Raw genomic sequence first — 19,147 nt, 5'->3', positions numbered from 1 at the left:
TGAGCTTGACTAGACCCAGTGACTTAGTTCCTCTGGTTCCATGGCTGGGGGTCACACTGGCAACCATGGGCAGCACATTCAACAAGGTGCCTGGGACCCAGGAAACACGGAGGGAAAAAAGCAGGGGGTATGCCCCCACTGTCTTCCTCTCTACCATGGGTTACACCCAAAGGAAGGAGACTAAAGGGCCACCTTTTTGTCACTTCTCTAAGTGGGTACCATCTTCATCCTGCACTCCCCTGGAGTGCATTCTGAAGCACAAGGACTCCTTTGACCCTGAAACTTTAAAGAAAAAGCAGCTCATTTTCTTTTGCACAAGGGCATGCATGGCCTTTTTACTAGACTTTGGTAAGCGTTACAGAATCAACCCAGCCCTTTTAGCAATCACATTGAGCAGGCCCAAAGATAATAATTCCCCAAAATTAGAGAAGTAACTTCTGGGGAAATCATCTGAGGCAGTTATTGGGTGTCCCAGCCCTCCAAGTCCCCCTTATTCAGGGCCACCTCCAACCATACCACCAGCTCTTCCACCTCCACCATCTCCAAAATTTCCCACTCCCCACTTTCACTCTTACCTCTACAGGAAATGCCCAATGGAGGTGATGTCACTAGCATTCAAGTTCCCTTCCCTTTGCAACACCTTAGGCAAATAAAGGAGACTTAGGTCAATTTTCTAAAGACCCTGCTAGGTATATAGAAGCTTTCCAAAATTTAACTCAGGTGTTTGACCTCTCGTGAAGAGATGTTATGTTGCTTCTAAGCCAAACCCTAACTACAGCTGAAAAGCAGGCAGCAGAGAAATTCAAAGATGAGCAATGTTTCCTATAGTAGGCCTAAAACGAAAAGGGAAAATAGGGAAGGCAAAGAAATAAGGGAAACACAATTCCCAATAAGAAGAGAGGCAGTACCTCTTGACAACCCTAACTGGAATCCCCAGACTTTTCTATGGTGTTTTTCCTTCTTTCACAGTGTACAATGGTTCCTATCTCTTCTTTTATAATGTTCCTCCAAAGTAGGAAAAATTAATTTCCCAAAACCTTAAAATGCTTGACTTAGAATTGAGCTAATAGGAAGGGAACCCAGAAGCCCAACATGTTGGCAAAAGGATAAAAGTTTTTTTTAGCCAGTCAACAATATAACTTAAGCCAATAACAATTTGGCTTATCTCTTCCTGTGCAAACCGGTAAAAAGGATAATAAGGATCACTGTTTATTCTCTGTAAAGTTTTAATTAATAAAAAAGAATTTGTGAGGTTGGTCTTATGCTGTAGCCAATCTGGTGTGCTTGTGTATCTTTCTGTATGGTTCTGTCAAAAGAAAGGGTACCTCAGGTTAGGATGCAGGCCCAGGACCCCATAAGCCGAACTTCATCTGGGTCCTAGACTCCACACCTAGTACATAATTAAAATCACTTACTAACCAGGTTTTTCACCAAAAGTGAAAGTTGCTGAGAGTTAACAGTGCAACATGTATTTGAGATCTCTAAACGGTTTTATCTGCAAGGCTTATAAAAACAGTGAAATGTGTTTTTTAATAAAAGATTATAAGAAAGCATGGAAATATAAATTTTGCCCAGGGATAAGGAATTATCTTAAATTTAATAAGACAGAGCTAAAGGTTTAACAAGTTATAGAAAGACAAAAATTAATCTTGCAAAAATATGTAAACATTAACTAAATTCAAAAAGGTATTATATCGTCCTTTCCTAAATTGAGCATTGAAAGAAAAGCACAGTAAGGCTCTCTTAAGACACTAATCTGCCCTTTAGCAAAAGGGGTTGTAAAGGGTTTGTAAAGACTTCACCCCATGGTTATTGGTTAAGATTAGATGGAATTTCCTATGAGGTTTTATCAAAAGGTTGTTTACAACTTTAATAAACTAATATAAGGGTAAATTTTGGCTTTAAACAGGATTTTCATGTAATGGTAAAGGCTAATGAAAGATTTTTGCCTTTTGTGTCATCATTTTGGCAAAATAAATAATGGCAATTTGGAATTCTATTTCATAACATCAAATGTTTTAAACCTCTAACATTTAACAGGCATCCCAAAATCAACCTTCAAGCTTCAAAATTGTCTTTCCCGATGCCTGGCTTTCTGGATTGTTCAGAGGGTCCCTGAAACATCCAAAGAGGTAAACAGGATTATCTGATGTGTTTAGTCACATGAGAATTGCCAAAATGATGTCCAATCTTCTTTAAGTTATATTTTGGTGAATACTAATATATGTTCCAAAACTGTATGGGATTTCTAAAATTCTAATGTCTAAATATATGCTATCAATCATAATTAAGGTTAACTAAACTTTTCAGTCATGTTTTTAATTGTAACCTGGAAATTTTGTCATTCACAGACAATTGTTGTCTTGCTTTGTTCCTTCTCAAAAGATGGTTTATAATCAAGGACTTTTAACCGGTGTTCTCAAATGCAGGTTTTTAACAGCTTTGAAGATTGTAACATTGGAAGAGAGAAAGAATGTACAGGACTCATTAAGAACTGAAATGTTCACAAATATCAAGCGAAACAAGAGTTGACTAAATGGACTGCACTCAGAAAGCTAAAGCAATCTTTTTGACTTTTGCTTAGAATATTGCTGATCCTTAGTTTGCTTTTCAGGGTCAAGGAAACTTATTTTGAACTATTTACAGTCTCTAATAATACAGTAAGGTATACTTCTGTGAACAAAACTTGGAGCATGTTTGTTTCTCTCTGCTTGGTTCCTCTAATCTGTGGGAACTCTTAACTTATGGCAATATAGTTGTCTGCATCAGTGAAATAAGAATCCATTTTTCTTTTTCAACAGGACACAACTGGAAAAACTGGTTATTATTTTATCAAGGCTTTGACTGGAAGTGTATGCTTCCCTTTAAGGAGTCAATCTCCACTTGCAGAGCTGAAAAAGTTCCATGGGAAGAACTGGCCTCATACCTTGTCTACACAGTCCCTGCACAGGGTTCCTAACCTTTGGTCTGTGAAGAATGTCACTTTCTAACAGGTCCAGGAGTTCCAAGTTTATCTTGGGACCTTAAGAGAAAAGGATCAGCCAACTCTCAGGTATTTGAGGATACAAACCCATGGCTGGGCTCAGCTTTAAGAAGTCTTATCTGAGATTTCTTGTGGAACAGAGTTCTATCAAAGCCAATCCAAAAGGACTATGTAGAAATAATTACTCTTGCTGAACGTTATGCAAATAACCCGGCCAAATATAAGACTAAAGTTTATTCTACAAACAACACGGTCCTATCATAATTTGTTTTTACCAAAAATGAGGACTAGAGAGTGAAAATAGGCTCCAAAGCTTATCATACCTTTGTCATTAAATCCTAGTCACACTAATTGTTTTTAAGCTGTGTGCCTACATTTTAGACTAACCCTGCTTATTCCTGTGAATCAAGTGGCGATCTCCTGAAGCTTGGAAGAAACAAAAAGGGATGGGTAACATAAAAATCTGGATACCCTGGCAAGTAAAATTTTAGATGGAAAGTATCTACTATACCATACTTGTGGGAACTGCTATATTCACTCTACTATTTGCAGTAGGGTTATACATGGTAGCACCTTCTAACTGAAATACTGGACAGAGAGCTTCCATTGTTGTAGTATTTTGCTTAATTATTATCCTTATAGCAGGGATAATTACCAACAAAAAGGAAGCATGAAAGTTTTACCATCACCGAGTTTGCTAGAACTTCTTATTGGGTTTGGTAATATGTCACCGCCTGGCTATGCAAAGAAGGTTATAAAGGAAAGAGATTTTCTGTGGAAGTCATGAAGGGATTGATAACTGCAGGAAAGATCTAGCCAAGGTTAACACTAAAATTACTCCAGCCACCCAAATCCAATGCCACTTACCCTAAAAGGAATGTTACTTTTATATTAACATTTCAGCAACATGTGGTGGAGGCAAACCAGTGTTACAACCCATCAGAATAGCCACAGAATCAAACTCCAAATGGTGCTGCCGACAGAACCACACACGGACATGCCTTTCTTCCAAGGACCCTTAGATTGACCCCAGGAGGAGCCCTAGCTGCTGTTCCCCACATGATGCCCCTTTTCAGCAGGAAGTAGCCACAAAGAGTCATCACCCAACACCCACTAACAGCAGTTAGGGTTGCCACTCCAGAGCGGGGAATGATGATACAGGAGTTAACAAGGACTTACTTAACAGCAGTTAGGGTCACTCCAGAGTGGGGAATGATGACACAGGAGTTAACAAGGAATTACTTAACAGCAGTTAGGGTTGCCACTCCAGAGCAGGGAATGATGATACAGAAGTTAACAATGAATTACTTAGGCAGATAGCAAAGGCATGGGAGTCCTCAGTAAGACTTTTCTTTTTAATGAAAAGCAGCCCCAAATCATTTTCTAACAAACAGCAGCCTGTAAACTGGGAGCTTGCACAGGAGAATGCCTGCAGGAACTAAGGACTAGACATTTTCAAAATGGCGGCTCCATCTTCTCTTCTCTGCCAGCCATATGTACTGTAAGAGCAGATAGGATGGCGCCAATCAACTGGCAAGCCCATTGCATACGATTAGGTAGAGGCAACCAGCCATCCCCACACACTCTGTAGACGACATACATGATCGAACCAATCTGTGAGCCCTATGTAACTCAGACACCACCTTCTCCATATAAAATCTGCCGTGGTCCATGGCCTCCCCTCTTTTTCGGAGGTCTCTCTCTCTCTTTCTCAAAGAGCTGCTCTCCTCTCTCCTTTCTTCTATTAAACTTTCCACTCCTTAACCCACAAAAAAATAAAAATAAAAATAATAAATAAAGAAGAGGCCAGAAAGTAAGCTGAGGCTTGACGCTTCACACAAAGACTCACTAAAGGGCATGCCTTCTTACTTTGCACATAGTAACCGTACAATTGCATACATCCTCCCTAAGACTTCCAGACTGATGAACTCTACCCCTATACACTGACAATCCAAAATATCTATGTCTAGTCAGAACTCTCTTTTGAGTGCCAGGCCTATTTAATTGCCTAACATCTATTGCCATCTGGTGTCCCACAGGCACCTCAAACTCCACATGCTCAATACTGAACTTAATATATATCCTTCCCCTTGTCCATCTCCAATTCTCATCTTTTTACACCATTCATTCAGATATCCAAGTCGAGAAACCTAAAGGAAGAGAATGAAAAACAACTAATAGTTATAGTGTATATATTGCTAGATACAGAGAGGTATTTTCATTTTATTCTCTAAAAAACATATAAAGTATATATTAGTCCCATTTTACAGATGAGAAAACTGAAGCTCAAAAAAGTTGAGTAACATGCCAAAGCAAATAAATGACAGAACTAGGATTCAAACCTAGAGTTTCAAAAAGTATGTAGGTTAGTCTGGGTCCAGACAGATAAACTAATTATAAAGAAGAGCAGAAGCCAGGCACAGTGGCTCCTGTCTATAATCCCGGCACTTTGGGAGGCCGAGGTGAGTGGATCACCTGAGGTCAGAAGTTCGAGACCAGTCTGGGCAAAATGGTGAAACCTCAACTCTAATAAAAACAATACAAAAATTAGCCAGGCATGGTGGCACATGCCTGTAATCCCAGCTATTCAGGAGGCTGAGGCAGAAGAATCACTTGAACCTGGGAGGCAGAGGTTGCAGTGAGCCAAGATCCCACCATTGCACTCCAGCCTGGGCAACAGGGTCAGAGTGTCTCCAAAAAAAAAAAAAAAAATAGAAAAAAGAATAGCAAAAAATGCTAATTCCCTACCCAATCTCCAGTCCTCCCTTCCTTTTAGGAACAGACCTCCAATTTTTTGACTAGGCATATTCCTGTTCAACTAAAATACATTTAAGTCTCTAAGAGTGGACAGTCACTTCTTTATCCCTTCCTCCATCCTGCTGTTTGGCACATGGAAATTTTAGCTCGAACTCCAGCACCAATCTTGGACCCAGAAATCAAGGGCCATACTTTAAGGTTAACAGTGTAAGAAACTGCAAGGGGCTGGATTCCTGATGACAGCAGAGCTGCCAAACCAGCTCTGCTGTCCAGCTCAATTGTCCACCTCTGGACTTCTTTTACAAAAGAAACAAACTAGTCACATGTTTAAGCTATTATTTTTCAGGTCTCTGTTATTCGTAGCCAAACCTAATCCTAACTGATACAGGTAGGGCTTTCAAAGTATTCTGGGTGGAGGGTTGCATGACATATTTTGAAGGAAGAATTGTCAAGATTCAGTGACTGACTCAACCTAACAAAGAAATTTATCATCGATCATATGATGGACAAAAGGTTTTAAATGCCCAAAAGACTGAGCAATAAAAGAAAAGATAAGCTTTTTAAAAATAATTATTCCAATGTCCTTATTGGAAAGTTTCAGCCACTTTCGTTGTCTGCATTTTTAAAGAATGTGATAAAAATCAGAGAAGCTATCAAAAATCACTAATCAAACTTCCTTAAAGAAATGAAAAAAACAAAAACTTTCACTAAATAAGACCTATATGTAAAGTTGTTCCCAGCCCCACTAGTTCATTTTGTCTGGAATCAAGTAATGTGAGGATAACTTACAAACTGTTGACAAGCAAAGTTCAAAGCATTAAGCTCTGCTAAAAACCTTACTAGAAAAAAAAAAAATGCTTAAAGGCAAGAGCAGATATTTAATAAGTCCCATCACATTTCCTGATAAATGATGCACCACCACCAGAAAGCCAGAATCTTCACACCTAGAGCCAGTCAAGACTTTGACAGCTAAGTAGGAAAGTGAAACCCACCAGGAAACAGGATCCCAAACCGGAGGAGTTCCGGAAATCCTTTCCATCTCTAAGATTAGTCTTCTCTCTGTCCGGAGAAAGGAAAAGCAGCAATGGCCATCTTATCACTCCGCTCTGTTAGGCCCACAGCACTCTACCATGCCCAGCTGAGTCACAGAAGAACTTGACAAGGGGCTGCTTCAAGTCCAGATCTCACAGTAGTTCATTCTGCCTGAAGATGTTCTCTCACTTTCATTAGGAGTCTTCCTTTGCTGCTGAAATGGGGGTGCCTTTACCTCCCACTAGGACAGAGAGTCCCTGCCTTCTCACCCTGGGCATGGGAACCATCATTGCCCCCAGCGTGTCCTGTGTCAAGTATCAGGTTAGCCCTCTGATCACATATATATATTATGTTTTTAAGACATGAATATGAAAAAGAGACCAAAACGAAATATAGGAAAACTTTACATGGAGCTGTATTTGCTTTTATACTTAATCATTTTTAAAGGTCTCATTTTACCAAAGCCTATACTACAAGTGTCACAGGTATTTCCCATATTCCACTAAAAGGAAACAGTCTTCTCTAGATCTAACCATTCCCATTATCTACAATCCTAAGTGAAAGACGGCCCTCTCATTGCATGTACAGCAGCAAAAGAAATCACCTACTTTCTTAAGTCTCAGCAAAATATTCCAAAACACATTGTGGTAGGCAGAATAATAGCCTCCAAAGATGTCCACGTACTAACCATGGAAGCCGTGATTATGTTGCTGGGAAAAGGGACTTTGCAAGCGTGATTAAATTAAGAACCTCAAGGGGGGATTATTCTGAATTAGCCAAGTGGGTCTGATCTAATTACATGGGTCCTTAAAAGCAGAGAACCTTTCCCACGTGTGGTCAGAGACTTGAGGATGGAAGTATGATCAGAGAGATGCAACACTGGTGGCTTTGAAGATAGAGGAAGTGCGCCACAAGCCAAGGAAAGTGGCAGCCTCTAGAAGCTGGAAGAGGCATAGATATCCCCCTAGAAGCCTCCAGAAAAGAACACAGCCTTGTTGACAGTCAGTGAGACCCATTTTGACTTCTAACCTACAGAACTATGATAATAAATGCATTGTTTTAAGCCACTAAATTTGTGGTAACATGTTATGTTACAGCAATCATAGAAAACTGATACATAAAACATTAAACAATTTCTAACAATATAAGAAATTATCTAGAAAAGAAAAGCATAACCAAATTGCCCAAATATTTGGAGCAATATAAGAGCCATTTGTACATGTTGTAACAGATTTCACTTCTATTTCTCTCCTGCCCTCCATTCATTAAAAAGCCAGCCAAAGTGACAATTCTTCAAACTTTTTGTAGAAAAATAAGCCATATTAATTAAAAAAAAAATGGAACAATCAGGATGGCAGGATCTAATGGAAAAATCAGGAGATAATTATGCCACATTTTTCAGAGTCAAACATAAAAGCATTTGCACTGTTTATCCTCCTTGTATCAAATGGATTACCACACTTTTTTTAAAGTACAGTAAATCTTTCTAGATATTAAAAACTTACTATTAATTTTTATGTGTGATAATGGTATTGTGGGCCTATTAAAAAGAGAGAGCAGGCCAGGTGCTATGGCTAACCCCTGTAATCCCAGCACTTTGGGATGGACAGAATGCCTGAACTCAGGAGTTCATGACCAGCCTGGGCAACATGATGAGACCCCTGTCTCTACTAAAAATACAAAAAATTAGCCGGACATGGTAGCACGTGCCTGTAATCCCAGCTACTTGGGAGGCTGAGGCAGGAGAATTGCTTGAACCCAGGAGGCAGAGGTTGCAGTGAGCCAGGATCATGCCACTGTACTCCAGCCTGAACAACAGCAAGACTCTGCCTCCCACCAACAACAAAAAAAAGCAATTCAATCTTCTACAGATATATATTGAAATATTTACAGATGAAATTGAATGCCTATGATTTGCTTTAAAATACCTGTGAGTAGGGATAGGAATGAATAGGTACACAGACGAAACTAAATTGGCATGAGTTAATTGTTGAAGCTGGGTAATGGGTACATGGGAGTACCCTTTATTATTTCACTGTGTGAACTTTTCTGTGGTTAAAAAGTGCAAAAACATAAAAACTCCTTGAACTATATGCCGTAACAACACAGACTTCTTAATAGCTGAATCTCCTTCCTATTAACATTGCCCCAACTCAGTTCTCTGCCATTTAATCCACTTGTGACTGATTGTTTCATCAATTATTCCAACTCATTTTGCCCTATGTACTCAGTTTATGAGCTTAAGCCAGACACCTAACCTCTAAAGACTAGTTCTTCATTTACAGAATGGAAATATTCATACGCGTCCAGTCTATCTCTGAATTGCTGAGAGGATTATCTAAAATAAAACTTCAAAGCAGGATAATCACTCCAGAAATCCATATATTCATAAATTTCATCCTCTGCAGCAACCATTCACCCATTCCTATAGATTCTCTTCCCTTCCACCTCATTCTTCTCTTGAGCCCTCAACTCATCAGCCTAAGCACCTGAGTTCCTCTGGTGGACGGTACATTCCTCTCCACCGCCTCCACCCTCCAAGTTTTCATCTTTCAGCACATCGCCCTTGCTCTACACACCCCTCTCTCCAACTTCCCCTCTCCTCTTTCAACGATCTCACTCCATCTGTGCCCCCTAATCAGTCTATCCTGGGTACCCGCTTTGCTGGCCAATTACAATCATCCCACCACTTCTCTGCCCCTGTTCAGCAGAGAACAGCTTTATCCAATCAGCTTTACCACACCAATACCCTCAAACCCCACTACTGCCCCCAGTTCACAAACACCCACCCTTTCACTTTTCAGTCAAAACACAATTGCTCAGGCAAATTCACGGAGACTGAAAGTAGATCAATAGTGTAGGGGAGAGAGGGAGGAGAGACTACTAATGGGTACGAGCTTCTTTGTTGGGGGTGATAAAAATGCTCTGGAATTAACGGTGGTGATGGCTGCTCAACTCTGAATATACTAAAAGCCACTGAGTTGTACTTTTAAAGGGTTAATTTTCTGACATGTTAATTATATCTCAATAAACTATGAATGTAAAAACAAGAAAGAAAAACCCACAACTATTGCTCACCCTGCCCATCACACGCCCATTTGTCAGACCAACACCGCCCCATCTCCGGAAGCACCGACTTGGCCTTCGGTATCCCCCAACTCCCAACAGCAGACTCGGACAGAGGTCCGTCCGCAGTCACCACAGCCCCCCCGGGGTGGCCCAGGCGCCCGCGGGCAGGGAAGGGAGGGTCCCTTCGCCGCCGCCCCGCTGCGCTGCCCCTCGCCTCCGGGCGCTGGCCGGGGAGGGGAGAGTGGCCCCTGACCCGCTGTGACAGGAGGCCGGGAGCAGCCGGGCTTTCAGGCCGGGCCGCGCTGAGGGGGGCGGCGCTACAGCCCACCTGTCTCAGCCGGCGGGGGGATACGCTCCAGCTCCACGGACCCACGGACTGACGGGCGGGTGGCAGAGGGGTCGGGAGAAGTGGCGGTCGCCGCCGCAGCCTCAGGTGGCGCACGCCGGCTCAGGCCTCCATGTTTCCACGTCCTGCGGGTAAGGATCCGGCTCCGGCTTGGCCTGCAGCTCGGCCCCGGCTCGGCTCCAGCCCGGGCCGCGTCGGTGCGGAGGCCGGGAGGCGGCGAGGGAAGAGGGAAGCGACCGAGAACGCGGCTAGGGACCGAACCCCCAGGCGCGCGCGCCAGCCAGGCGGTCACGTGGCACGCGGCGCGCGCGGACTTCTGGAAACTGTAGTCCTTTGGGTGTTACTCGTGCCTCCGCCCTCCTAGAGCCTCCTGGGCTACCAAGGCCACGTGGCCAAATCGAGAAGCACAAAAATGGCCGGGCGCGGTGGCTGACGCCGGTAATCCCTGCACCTTGGGAGGCCGAGGTGGACGGATCATGAGGTCAGGAAATCGAGACCATCCCGGCCAACATGGTGAAACCCCGTCTCTACTAAAAATACAAAAATTAGCTGGCTAGGCAGGAGAATCGTTTGAACCCTAGAGGCAGAGGTTGAAGTGAGTCGAGATCGCGCCACTGCACTCCAGCCTTGCGACAGAGCTCGACTCTTATCAAACAAAAAAAAAAAAAAAAAAAAGAGAGAAGTGCAAAAACCTCACCTGCCAGGTGCTAGAGTCCTCTCTCATGCTACACCGCTTGTTTCGGCGGCTTAACTTTATTAAGGCCCCTGTTAACTGCAGCTGAATAACCATCCCAAAGTCAAGCAATTTCGTGTGGGATTCTGGAGAGTTGAGAAATAGGAAAATAATTTTTGATGGAGGCAGCTGGCAAGGCTAGCCCTGCCTGCAATGTTGTGGGAAAGGACAGGTCCCACAGAAAAGACTAGCAATATGAGGCAATGCCAAAACTATGGAATTTGAAGTCAAATGAGCTGAGGTTTCCACATTGATGTCTTAGATCAATTACTTCACCTCTCCCAGCCAGTTTCCTTATCTAAAATATATACATGATGATGATTCTGCCCTTACAGGAATATTGACATTACTGTAGTAATAACAATTCACATTATGGATTGTTTTCTATTTGTCATGCCATGCCATGTTTTCTATTTGCCATTTCGCAAAATGACCCTATGGAACAGATAGCACCGTTATTCCCATTACATAGTCAATATGTGCCAGTATACTCTGTAAAGTACTATACAAATACTAGGTATTCTTTTCTAGCATAGACTGCCAGTAAATTCACTGAGCTTGCAGAATTATGACAGGAAAACATATTAAAACCCAAAGTAGACTGGGCTCTGTGGCTCATGCCTATAATGCAAACACTTTGGGAGGCGGAGGTGGGAGGATCACCTGAGTCCAGGAGTTCGGAAGGACCAGCCTGAGCAACATAGCGATACACTGTCTCTACAAAAAATACAAAAATTAGCTGGAAGTGGTGGGCACACCCTCGGTCCCAGCTACTCAGGAGGCTGACGTGGGAAAATCGCTTGAGCCCGGAAGGTTGAGGTTGCAGTGAGCCATGATCTCCCCATTGCGCTCTAGCCTGGGCAACAGAACGAGACACCGTCTAAAAAAAAAAAAAAACAAAACAAAAAAACCCAAACTACCTAACTAGAAAGCCATGACACTACTATGCAGCCATTGTAAAGAATGCTATGAATGCATATTTATTCGAAAACATTTTCATGATACATTGAGCCGAAACATGTATAGTATCAAATTTTCATAAGTGAATTATATTAGGTTGGTGCAAAATTAATTGTGGTTTTTGCCACTTAAAATATAATATTTATAATATATAATATTTATATTAATATATTAAGTGATGTATTAACGTAACCTGTAACATAATGTTTACTATAATATTTATAATACCTATGTATATGTGCTGGTAGAAAAAAGACAAATAATATTAACAATATTGCCACTTTGGTTAATAAGATCATGTGTGATTAAAATTAGTTTTTCCTTATGTTTTCTAATTTTTCTACAAGGAATATGAAGTACATGTACAATTTTATTTTAAAATTACTGCAAAAAGTGACTCGGGGCTGGGCGTGGTGACTGATGCCTGTGATCCCAACACTTTGGGAGGCCGAAGCAGGCAGATCACCTGAGGTCAGGAGTTTCAGACGTGCCTGCCCATCATGGTAAAACCCCGTCTCTACTCAAAATACAAAAATTAGCCAGGTGTGGTGGCATGCGCCTGTAGCCCCAACTACTCAGGAGGCTGATGCAGGAGAATCACTTGAACCCAGGTGGTGGAGTTTGCCATGAGCCGAGATCGTGCCCCTGCACTCCAGCCTGGGCGACAGAGCCAGACTCTTGTCTCAAAAAAATAAAAAATGAAAAAAGAGACTCAGGCATAGAAACCAAACTCAAAATAGTTTTTAATATTGCCTGGCACACAGTCTACTTTCCCCAGACTGACTCAGCAACAGTTATGAGCATCTCCTCAGAAACGGCTTTATAGACCAAGAAGCAAAATATTTTATTTTAAGGGGATCCTATTAGTGAAATTTTACATCCTCTCCCTTTGGTCATTTTTGGATGACTTGAAATAAACAGTCTTGCCTGTGTTCCTAGACAGATGTTATAATGTTGCTAGGCAAATGTCATAAATCAGAGGATAAGATTAGGAATATTTTTTACTACATAGGAAGCATGAGTTAGAGTAGCAATCCTTATGCAACTTTTTTGTACATGTAATGTACAAATTATTATCCTTGGACACCAACTTTCAAAACTGCCTGCAGAAGAATGATGGCCGGGTGTGGTGGCTCACGCCTGTGATCCCAGCACTTTGGGAGGCCAAGGTGGGCAGATCACCTGAGTTCTGGAGTTCAAGACTAGCCTGGCCAACATGGTGAAACCCCATCTGTACTAAAAATACAAAAAAAAAAAAAAAAAAATTAGCCGGGCGTGGTGGTGCAGGCCTGCAGTCCCAACTACTCAGGAGGTTGAGGCAGGAGAATTGCTTGAACCTGGAAGGCAGAGGTTGCAGTGAGCCAAGATTGCCCCACTGCACTCCAGCCTGGGCAACAGAGTGAGGCTCCATCTCAAAAAAAAAAAAAAAAAAAAAGGTATCATGATAACTTTGATTGACTCGACAGCAACTTCAGTGTCTAATTAGTGCAGGAACAGCAATAGAAAAGCTATGAAATCCTTCCACTAAATCCAATAGGATATCCTGGACTACATCCTGGAATTGAAAGAGGCAATAGTGGAAAGCCTGATGAGACTGGAATGAAGTTCAGAGTTTAGTTAAAAGTATTGTACCAATGCTGATTGCCTAGTTTTGACAAATGTGCTATGGTTATATAAAATATTAACATTAAGGAAAGCTGGGTGATGAATATACAGTAACTCTCTACACCTTGCAACTGTTCTTATTATTAAATATTACATTATTCCACCTGGTGGACAGAATAATTTTTTTTTTTTTCTTTGAGACAGAATGTCACTCTTTTTGCCCAGGCAATGACTGGATCTTGGCTCACCGCAACCTCCGCCTCCCAGGTTCAAGTGATTCTCCTGCCTCAGCCTCCCCGAGTAGTTGGGATTACAGGCATGCGCCACCATACCCGGCTAAGTTTCTATTTTTAGTGGAGACGGGGTTTCTCACTGTTGGTCAGGCTAGTCTGGAACTTCCGACCTCAGGTGATCCGCCTGCCTCGGCCTCCCAAAGTGCTGGGATTACAGGCACGAACCACCGCGCCCGGCGGAATAAATTTTTTTTTAAATTTCAGACGGAGTTTCACTCTTGTTGCCACGGCTGGAGTGCAGTGGCATAATCTCAGCTCACTACAACCTCCACCTTCCAGGTTCAAGCAGTTCTCCTGCCTCAGCCTCCCAAGTAGGTGGGACTAAAGGTGGAGGCCACCACACCCAGCTAATTTTTGTATTTTTAGTAGAGACAGAGTTTCACCATGTTGGCCAGGCTGGTCTTGAACTCCTGACCTCAGGTGATTCACCCGCCTCAGCCTCCCAAAGTGCTGGGATTACAGGTGTGAGCCACTGCGCCCAGCCTGGACAGAATAATTTCATATCCCCCAAAAGATATCCACATCCTAATCCCCAGAACCTGTGAATATGTTAGGTTACTTGACAAAGAGAAATTAAGGCTGCAGATGGCATTAAGATTGTTAATCAACATAAGGAGAGTATCCAGGATTATCAGAGTGCACCCCACATATTCACAATAATGAAAAGTACAAGAGAGAGGCAGAAGAAGAATCACAGGGAGAGGTGGCTATGGAAGAAAACCAGAGTGAGCAATGTGAAGACAAGGCATTACTGGCTTTGAAAATGGGAAGAGGCGGCCGGGCGCGGTGGCTCAAGCCTGTAATCCCAGCACTTTGGGAGGCTGAGACGGGCGGATCACGAGGTCAGGAGATCGAGACCATCCTGGCTAACACAATGAAACCCCGTCTCCACTAAAAATACAAAAAAATTAGCCGGGCGTGGTGGCGGCGCCTGTAGTCCCAGCTACTCGGGAGGCTGAGGCAGGAGAATGGCGGGAACCCGGGAGGCGGAGCTTGCAGTGAGCCGAGATCGCGCCACTGCACTCCAGCCTGGGCGACAGAGCGAGACTCCGCCTCAAAAAAAAAAAAAGAAAATGGGAAGAGGCTAGGAATATGGACAGCGGCCTCTACCAACTGGGAAAGGTAGGGAAACAGGTTGTCCTCCAAAGCTCCTAGGAGGGAACACAGCCTTGCCTATGCCATTATTTTAACCCAATGAGACTGTATCTGACTTTGGACCTACAGAACAGATAAGAAATGTATGTTATTTTAAGCCACTAAGTTTCTGGTAATATAGCAGCAAAAGAAAATAAATACACTCAAAAATTAAAAAATAAATAAATAAACAAGCAAAACTAGACTGGGCGTGGTGGCTCATGCCTGCAATCCCAGTGCTTTGGGAGGACGAGATAGGAGGATCTCTTGAGACTGGGATTTCGAGATCAGCCGGGGCAACATAGTGAGACTCTATCTCTATAAATAAGTAAATATTTTAAAAGTGTGATTAAAAAGAAAACTTCTGTTTGAGACCAGCCTGACCAACATGGAGAAACCCTGTCTCTACTAAAAATACAAAATTAGCAGGCATGGTGGTGCATGCCTGTAATCCCTGCTACTCAGGAGGCTGAGGCAGGAGAATCACTTGAACTCGGGAGGCGGAGGTTTCGGTGAGCCGAGATCGCGTCACTGCACTCCAGCCTGGGCAACGAGCAAAACTCCATCTCAAACAAACAAAAAACTTCCAAATGGCTGCCTGTGTTTCCAACACATATTCAATATGGAACTGTACATTATTCATGCTCCATAGAAAGTAACAACAAAACAGAAAATGCACCCCAAAAAAATTTTTTTGAGACAGCGTCTTGCTCTGTATTCAGGCTGGAGTGCAGTGGCTTACTCACAGCTCATGGCAGCCTCAACCACCCGGGCTCAAGCAATCCTCCCACCTCAACCTCCTGAGTAGCTGAGACCACAGGTATGTGCCACCATGCCCAGCTAATTTCCTTATTATTTGTAGAGACTAGGTCTCACTGTGTTGCAAAGGTTGTTCTCAAACTCCTGGGCCCAAGCAATCCACTCACCTCAGCCTCCCAAAGTGCTGGGATTACAAGTGTGAGCCACCATGCCCGGCCCACAAAAAAATTATACTTCACTTTGAAAGGCATGCAATTCTATTTTTTTATTATTATTATTTTTTTGCAGATGTCTAACCTTCCCAGTTCATTTTGGTTAGACTATTATAAAAATCAACTGTACTCCAGAAATAGGTTGAGTTACACAGAAAAGCCACTGAAGCAGTGAAATATCCAGTGACATACTGGAGACATTTGAGTGTCAGAAATGGTAGTCCTGTGTAACCTCCTCATCCTCCTCACTACTCAGAGGACTTTCAGCAAGATACTGCCAATCTACACAATGAGGACTGATGCTTCTGATTAAGAGTGTCCATTTGAATCATCATTAATTTGTTCAACATTTATTTAGGAACTCTGTGTGCACTGTGCTGCAGACCTGGTCCTGACCTCATGAAGCTTAAGGTCTGGTGGAGGAGGCAGGCATTACACAAGTGAAAAATCAGGTTAAATTGCCACGAAAGAAAATAACTTAGTAAACTTTTTTTTTTTTTTTTTGAGATGGAGTCTAGCTCTGTTGCCCAGGCTGGAGTGCGTGGGGCAACCTCAGTTCACTACAGCCTCCACCTCCCGGGTTCAAGTGATTCTCCTGTCTCAGCCTTCTGAGTAGCTGAGACTACAGGTGCGTGCCACCACGCCTGGCTAATTTTTTTTTTTTTTTACAGTCCAGAGGTCTTTTTTTTTTTTTAACACCTATTATGCCATGAATTCGTAGGTAAGAGGTTCCAGCAGCTCAGGCTCCTTCCCTTTGGTTCTCACAAAGTGCGCCTCTCTGGGTGGAGCAGGCTGGTGCTTCAGTTGAACCCAGGTACCTTCTCTTTGGCTTCTTTCTTTTTCTGATCATTTTCCTTCACACGTTTCAGGAAGCTATGTCGGCTTTTGGAGTGCTTAATGCGCTCAATATGCACATTAATTCTCTTGGCAAGAAACTTGCACTTGTTTATTTACAACAATGCCAACAGCATGCTGGGGAACATTGTAGACTCTTCCAGTTTTGCCATGATAACACTTGTGGGGCATTCCTTTTTGAACAGTACCCATTCCCTTAATGTCTACAATATCACCTTTCTTATAGATTCGCATATACGTGGCCAAAGGAACAATGCCATGTTTTCTAAAAGGCCTAGAGAACACATATTGGGTGCCTCTCCTCTTTCCCTTTGTGTTTGTCATTTCTGGAAGATGCGGTTCCAGCCAAAAGGAAGCTAACTTTTGTATTTCTAGTAGAGACTGGGTTTCACCATGTTGGCCAGGCTGGTCTCAAACTCCTGACCTCAGGTGATCCGCCTGCCTTGGCCTCCCAAAGTGCTGGGATTACAGACGTGAGCCACCGCGCCCGGCCAGTAAACATTTTTTAAATTAAATAACCAACCATTTCATCAGGTGTTATGGGTTGAATTGTGTTCCCCTCCCCCTTAAAAAAATCATATGTTGAAGTTCTAACTCCTGGTACCTCAGAATGTGACGTTATTTAGAGATAGGGTCTTCTCAGAGGTTGTCAAGTTAAAATGAGGTCACTTGGGTGGCCCCTAATTCAGTATGACTGGTGTTCTTATAAAAGAGGGAAATTGGCCTGGTGTGGTGGCTCACACCTGTAATCCCAGCACTTTGGAAGGCCAAGGCAGGAGGATCACTTGAGCCCAGAAGTTTGAGACCAGCCTGGGCAACATAGGGAGACCTCATCTCTACCAAAAAAAAATTTTTTTTAATTGATCAGACATAGTGGCATGCATCTGTAGTCCCAGCCACTCAGGAGGCCGAAGCAGAAGGATCACTTGAGCCCAGGAGTTCGAGGCAACAGTGAGCTGTGATCGCACCACTACACTCCAGCCTGGGCAATAGAGCAAGACCATCTCAAAAAATTAAAATTAAAATTAAAAAATGAAAGGGGGAAATTTGGAGACCAAAACATACACACAGGGGGAATGCCATGTGCTGATGAAGGCAGAAATGGGGGGCATCCTCCTATAAGCCAAGGATCGCCAAAGAGTGCCATAGGCAAGAGTCATGGAACAGATTCTCTCTTAAAGCCCTCAGAAGGGGCCGGGCGCGGTGGCTCAAGCCTGTAATCCCAGCACTTTGGGAGGCCAAGACGGGCGGATTACGAGGTCAGGAGATCGAGACCATCCTGGCTAACCCGGTGAAACCCCGTCTCTACTAAAAAATACAAAAACTAGCCGGGCGAGGTGGCGGGCGCCTGTAGTCCCAGCTACTCGGGAGGCTGAGGCAAGAGAATGGCGTAAACTCGGGAGGTGGAGCTTGCAGTGAGCTGAGATCCGGCCACTGCACTCCGACCTGAGCGACAGAGCGAGACTCCGTCTCAAAAAAAAAAAAAAGCCCTCTGAAGGAACCAACCCTGCTAACGCCTGGATTTTGTACTTTTAGCCTCCTGAACTATGAGACGATAAATGTCTGTTGTTGAAGGCACTGTTCGTAGTACTTTGTCACAGCAGCTCTATCAAACAGATACAGCAGGTAATCAATCTCCCCTCTTGCCCATGTAGACAAAACTGTATACTTGGCTAAAAAATATTACCAAAGTGCCTAAATGTTCAATAAGACGGGAATAATTAAATATGTTACAGCATACCCATCCAACAGAACACGGCAACCTTTAAAAAGAATGTTGGCGCTGGGCATGGTTGCTGACGCCTATAATCCCAGCACTTAGGAAGGCCGAGGTGGGCAGATCACTCGAGGTCAGAAGTTTGAGACCAGCCTGGCCAACATGACGAAACTCTGTCTCTACTAAAAATACAAAAATTAGTTGGGCATAGTGGCACGCGCTTGTAATCCCAGCTACTCAGGAAGCTGAGGCAGAAGAATCACCTAAACCTGGGAGGGAGAGGTTACAGTGAGCAGAGATCGTACCCCTGCAGCTTGGGCAACAGAGTAAGACTCCGTCTCAAAAAAAAAAAAAAAAAAGGCCGGGCGCGGTGGCTCACGCCTGTAATCCCAGCACTTTAGGATGCCGAGGCAGGTGGATCACGAGGTCAGGAGATCGAGACTATCCTGGCTTACACAGTGAAACCCTGTCTCTACTAAAATATACAAAAAATTAGCCAGGCGGGGTGACGGGTGCCTATAGTCCCAGCTACTCGGGAGGCTGAGGCGTGAACCCGGGAGGCGGAGTTTGCAGTGAGCTGAGATCTGCCACTGCACTCCAGTCTGGGCAACAGAGCGAGACTCCATCTCAAACAATACACTGTATTGAAAAAAAGAAAGTCAAACAGTGTATATTGTATGTTCTGTTTGTCT

The 19,147-nt window shown here is 43.3% G+C and overlaps 1 protein-coding gene across 7 annotated transcripts in view; it reads right to left on the bottom strand.

The window, feature by feature from the left end:
- DYM (dymeclin) overlaps positions 1-10,437 on the bottom strand; it is a 402,507-nt gene extending 392,070 nt beyond the window's left edge. For 5 of the 7 annotated variants that reach the window (XM_028837927.2, XM_015121924.3, XM_028837923.2 and 2 more), the window contains exon 1: positions 10,170-10,437. The gene's annotated coding sequence lies outside the window, so the exon portion shown is untranslated. Of the gene's footprint in view, positions 1-575; positions 641-10,169 lie in introns of all 7 variants that reach the window. The other 2 variants (XM_077975471.1, XM_077975473.1) reach the window with 1 other exon arrangement.
- Positions 10,438-19,147: the final 8,710 nt, after the last annotated feature.

Source organism: Macaca mulatta, chromosome 18, assembly GCF_049350105.2.
Source record: "Macaca mulatta isolate MMU2019108-1 chromosome 18, T2T-MMU8v2.0, whole genome shotgun sequence".
NCBI classification, from domain to species: Eukaryota; Metazoa; Chordata; class Mammalia; order Primates; family Cercopithecidae; genus Macaca; species Macaca mulatta.
This window is presented reverse-complemented; position numbering and strand designations above follow the sequence as displayed.